General features: G+C 39.2%; 1 long non-coding RNA gene across 1 annotated transcript; it reads left to right on the top strand.

Moving 5' to 3' along the window:
* The first annotated feature begins 4,315 nt into the window (after nucleotides 1-4,315).
* Nucleotides 4,316-5,527, top strand: LOC140593186 (uncharacterized). The gene is made up of 3 exons (XR_011993450.1): nucleotides 4,316-4,394; nucleotides 4,518-4,662; nucleotides 5,445-5,527. It is a non-coding gene; the product is annotated as an uncharacterized lncRNA (long non-coding RNA).
* Nucleotides 5,528-6,018: the final 491 nt, after the last annotated feature.

The raw sequence follows: 6,018 nt of genomic DNA, 5'->3' as shown, positions 1-6,018 counted from the left end.
TTGATTAAACAATTAATTATTTTATCTATGTGACTGATTCACATCAGTATAGGATACAGGTGTTTTGGGTTGCACCTCAACAGATGTTACACTTTGTGCGGATATTACATCAAATATTCATACTACAAACAGCACATCTTATCCATAGATAGGCGTGGCCGTTAGTTTGTGGTAATATCAATATAAGTTGCACATCTGGAAACAACATATTTTGTTTGGTGTGGCTTATGTCAATTCATCTTCTCCAGAATGGATAAGATACACCTTAATTCAGGTCTTTTAACATAGCATGGTAGAAACAAAGAAACTTGGTGACTGTCCACCAAGATCAGATAAGGACCACAAAGGAATGTTGGAAGAGAAGGGGTGGTTGTTAACAAAGAAGACTCTCTATAAGTTAGGACACATTGGTTACACTCACTTTCCAGATTCTTCTGGTATACCATGAGAACATATATACAATGGTAGCTATACCTATCTATTTATTTAAATTTATTTTTGTTCAAGTGCAAAGGGGTAAAATAGGTGATACTCCGTGAACATGGTTATAAGGGTGGCACACAAAACACTAAGATTGTCTAAGGACACATACAAACATAACCTATCTGTATATTGAGACTAGTAGTCGTGAGTAAATCATTATACACGGTATACAAAAGGCAAATTTAAATGAAACTTCCTTTAGGGTGTTCGTCTGTTGGGTGAATGATATGTAAGGCAAAATGTATGGGGAGGGGGTTGTGTGCCAAGTCGAGGGACCCCTGTCCATTAGGTCCACTCTGCTTGTCTGTAGGTCCCTAAATCTTTGGGCAATAAAAGTTGGAGTGCTGGCCTCCCTTGTTATCTGTGTGTGTGTGTTTATGTGTGTAACCCCCCTTTGGTGCCTCTCGTGCCAGGCTCGGCCTTGTCTCAGGCCACCTGGAATTTAGGCCCTGTGATATGTGCATGTGTGATCCTACGATTATTATGATCTATAGTTAGCATTACGCTAACATTTTTCTCATTTTTGCGACTTTTACAAAGGAAGTTGTGCTTCTGCCTGACAACAGCTCTACACTTGTTCCACGCCGTGCAAGTAAGGCCTGGTTATATGATCATGGCCATGTGAAATCAGCAGTAGAGTTTAATACATTTAATTTATAATGCACTTTATATTTGAAAGCAAATCTCAAAGTGCTACAAAATTAATTCGACCCGAAAAGCTCTGTTAAAAAGATAAGTTTTAAGACCAGATTTAAAAGCATCAACAGTCTGTGGCGTCCTCAGATACTCAGGAAGAACATTCCACAGTCTAGGTGCAGCTGCGCAAAAAGCTCGATCTCCCATGCTATGAAAATCCCACTTTCAAAAGATGTAATGATACAGAGCGGAGGTTTCGTGAGGACGAATGTTGGGCGATAAGTTCTTTGAGGTAGGGAGGGGCGTCCCCATAAATACACTGGTGGGTAAGAAGGGCAACCTTGTAATCAATTCTAAATGAAACAGGGAGCCAGTGAAGAGATTTAAACCCTTGGGACCGGCGATCCCGCCGGCGGGATCTGACAGAAATTTCGCAAAACCGTTTAAATAACTCCGCGAGTTTTTGTCATATACACAATTTAAAAATACTCTCAGAAACCTTGGACGGTCTACTTTTCAAATATATATAGGTAGAAACTAAATATATTTTTACAGCTTCGTGATACGAATTGAAAGAACAAGAGTGACTGACTTAAGCGTCTGCGTCTCGAAGCGGCTCTGATCGCCCACCCACTTGCAAATCGCGCTATTCGCATGATAATAACATGATAATCCGACAGTTAGTATTGGGTAAAGAAATATGTGAATACGCCCATTGTGACCGAAATAAACAAGAGCACATGTCTGGGTAGTGTTTACACTGATCGGCTACAATATAGCACACGGATACGTCTCTGCCGCTGAAGCTTTGCGCCAGTGTTGCCACTTTCAGCAGCGAAGCTCATACCTGTGTTCATAGCTCAGTGGGCTAAGCCTGTGTGCCTGCAATCACGTGGTCGCCGATTCAAACGCAGCGTATTTAGAACGTGAATAGCGATCTTCCGCTGAGAGCGGTCCTACACGCTCCCGACGCAAGTAAAACAAAGAAAGATGACACGATTTGCTTTTTTGCCTATTTAACCTAATTTTAAAAACGTTAATACTTCTGACAATGGAAGTTTTGAAAAGAAGACAGATAACGGATTTAGTCAGTGTTTTTTTCATGATTCTACATAATGATTTCAGCGAGATATAAACTGAAATACACGAGAAAGATACGCGGTCGATGATGCCCTCGTCCCCAGAGCGTCAATAATAGTCACTGCATCATATTTATCGCTTTCTATATTTATATAGTCACAGTTTTTCATTTTTCATTCCATCTCTCAATAAACTGTGAAAGGGATTTTATTGTTGCTACTTTTCTTGCGTTTCAAACTGCCTTTCCAAAGTGATGGGTGTGGGGTGCAGTGACATTCCAGACTGATGGGCCATTGACAGTATGCAAACTACTACAGGTGTGAGGACACCTATCTCATCAATATTCATTGTGAAGACCACTGACTTTGAGAAAAAGAGTGTCACTCCAAAGTTCTAACACTTTAGTAATCAAACCATATAAAATTTCTGAATGTCACTTTCACCTATGTGTAGCCAACCCCTGTGTCTATAAGCTTCAGAGCTCAAAAGTCTTACCTAGAAATGTCTATAATGTGATTTTTTACAATTTCTCAGCATGTCTGAAAATAGGTTTTTGAAAAGTATATGTTTAAAGTTGATTTTAACAAAAAATAGAATAATAACATTCTAAGAGGTCTCAGATTATTGGTGCTGAGTTTGTGCTGAATAAAAGCAAATGTATCACTTTGGGATAAATGTTTTTTAGATAGGTGAAATATTTTAAAATGTCAAGGCATGTCAGACTACCTCGAAAGTGGAAAAAAGGCCTCAGGGCCCAGGGGGTTAAGAATGGGCGTGATATGATCGTATTTACGCCCTCCCATCAGGATCCTAGCAGCACTGTTTTGAATATACTGCAGCTTTTGAAGAGTTTTTCCAGTAGTCCCAATGAGCAGTGCATTGCAGAAGTCCAACCTGGAGGAGACAAACGCATGGACTAACTTTTCTGCGTCAGTAAACGTGAGTGCTGGACGCAGTTTTGCTATATTCTTGAGGTGGAAATAAGATGTTTTACACAGATGTTTGACATGAGCCTCATACGACAAATGAGTGTCCATTTTAACCCCAAGGTTTAAAACAGATGTTGACAATGGGATATCCTCACCAGAAAAGGTAATACTGGTGATGTTAGAGGCCCTAACCTGGTGTGGGGTGCCTACTAACATAGCTTCAGTTTTAGAGCTGTTCAGCTGCAGGAAATTTTGTTTCATCCATGACTTTATCTCCTCCAAACAAATTGTCAAAGTGGATGATGATAAAGTAGATGAGGAGGTTGAATTTATTTTGAGATAGCATATACAATATAAACAAAATGGGACCGAGCACAGAGCCCTGAGGAACACCACAGGTGACATTGTGTATAGCGGATTTAGCCTCTCCCAGGGCAACATGCTCCGTTCTTTCAGTAAGATAAGAGGAGAACCAATTGTAAACAGAGTTAGACAGTCCTACAGTATGACGTAATCTGTGAAGCAGAATGTTGTGATCAACAGTATCAAAGGCCGAAGACAAGTCCAACAGTATGAGAAGTGATGGAAAACCAGCATCAGCCGACATCAGTAGGTCATTCGATACTCTAACGAGAGCTGTTTCCACGCTGTGGCATGGGCGGAAACCAGACTGGAATTTCTCAAACAAATTTTTTTTTTTTAGATGAGACTGAAGCTGAGCAGCAATTACTTTTTCCAGCACTTTTGAAAGGAACAGGAGGTTAGAAATGGGCCTGTAGTTTGCAAGTACTTCTGGATCTAAGGTGGATTTTTTTACAAGTGGTCTGATGATAGCCGATTTCAATGTAGCGGCAACATATCCAGTCTGAAGAGACTGATTTATTATCTTGGTAATCAGGGGACTTATAGCACAAAGGTTGGATTTAACCAATACTGTAGGAAAAGGATCCAGAGCACAATTTGATGGTTTCATCTTTCTGACAATGACCTCAACCTCTTGCGGCGTAACTTTAGAGAAACTGCTGAAAGGTTGCAAATTTCCTTGTTGCGGGTCATCCTTCAGGACGGGTATTGCAGAGGCACTCGATAGAGACGAGCGGATGGTATCCACTTTTTTCCTGAAGAAAGTAATGATATTATTGCAATTTTCTTCTGCAGCTTCCAGATGAGATTGAAATTTTGGTTTCAGTTTAACATCGAATGGGATGAGTCTGAGGTGATGGCCACCATTCGAAGGTCCTTCATGCCACTGGTTGATGGTTGCAGGTAAGTATATGAAAATTGTGGTATGTTTCTCTGTTCTCCAGAACTTTTGTGTCACACCATCAAAAGTAAACATTCAGTGTGATGTTGTTATTAATTGCTGTCTTCAATAATTTCCTTTTTTAGTTTGCAGTTGCTGTTGGGTTGCCACAGCAAACTTGTGAACCCATCATTGACCCCCCATCAACAAATTAATGGACAGATGTTAAAGAAGGTCTATCACCAACGTTCAGTATATGTACAACCTGACAAAGTTTTGCTGGATCAATCTGTAAGTTTAACTCATTGTTCTTTTGTGGATTATTAATTAAGTTTTTTTTTTTTTAAAAAAAAAAAAAGAAAAACAGATTTCTTATTTATCGGAATAGTGTAATTAAACATTTCAGACATAAATCATACAGTATTGCTTTTGTTAAGTTATCTTCCCTGCCAAAAATGTTCTACAGTACAACATTTTATCTAAGACAAGTTGACATTAGCTGTTCATGTTGTTAGTTTATAGTGTACCCGGTTCTTAAAAGTGTGACCATAATTTCAAATGATGCATTGAGACTTCCTCAGTATCCTGAGGAATTCACTATATGAACTGACAAATGTCATTTTTTTGTAACTCAGTGCGTCTCTGTGGTCCTTCTCTATATCCAACACACAGAATGGTACGAATGGTTTTACTCTACTGCTGTTAGTAAGCAGTCTTTTATTTCAGCAGATCACATTAGGAACAGGTGCTGATAAAAGCAACACATTTTGTTCAGCCGCTTACCATTTGACCAGCTTAAAGTGTCATTTATTCTTTCCAGCATGATTCTACCCTGGTCCAGGTATCCAACTAGACATTCTATTTAACCATTGTGGACCAGTTAAAACCAGCTACCATAATAATCTGGTTTTAGTTTCTTTTCCAGTTACTTACTTGAATCAGTTCCTTCTGCTGAATTTAGAATGGTTATCTCCATCTACCTTCTGAACTTCAGTCTATATGGGACCTAGAAGTGCACCACAGTCATGCTTTGCGTGTATCTAATTTATATTAAGTTGTTTTGTTGTGTTCAGGCAAATGAAAGTGGGGAGGAAAGTCCTGCACATGAGCTTGATCCTTCACATGTTTCTTCAAGGACTATGAATGAGACAGTTGGTGAGTGCAATTTACAGATTAGCTATGAAACCTATTGTCTGACAACATAATTGCATTGTATCGTTAACAATGTATTAGTCTGAAACATATGGACAGCAAATGTCTGTAATGCTTAGATACAGTACTTAGCTTTTTTGACAAAACTTTGATCCTGTTGCAGGGTGTAATTAATGTGCTGAATGTTGCTTGTGATAACGCCTTCTGTCAGTGATGCTTGATGCATTTTTATTGTTGTTTTGTCATGACATTGTTAAATAATTAGTCCAGCAAGACATTCCAGTAGATCAGGAATGTCAGGATAGACAGACGTTCACGACTGTTCACCCAGAGGAAAGTGATGTGATATTGGTGTCAGAGACAGGTCCAAGTGAGCCAGTCAGGACAGGCACATTGTACAGGTTGGTTTTAGCATAGTAGTAGTTGATGTACTTTCACGGTAATGGTATTTAAGAAACACTGGTTTCTAAAAACAAAAATCCAATTTATGGAACT

The sequence above is a fragment of the Paramormyrops kingsleyae genome, chromosome 10 (assembly GCF_048594095.1).
Source record: "Paramormyrops kingsleyae isolate MSU_618 chromosome 10, PKINGS_0.4, whole genome shotgun sequence".
NCBI classification, from domain to species: domain Eukaryota; kingdom Metazoa; phylum Chordata; class Actinopteri; order Osteoglossiformes; family Mormyridae; genus Paramormyrops; species Paramormyrops kingsleyae.
This window is presented reverse-complemented; position numbering and strand designations above follow the sequence as displayed.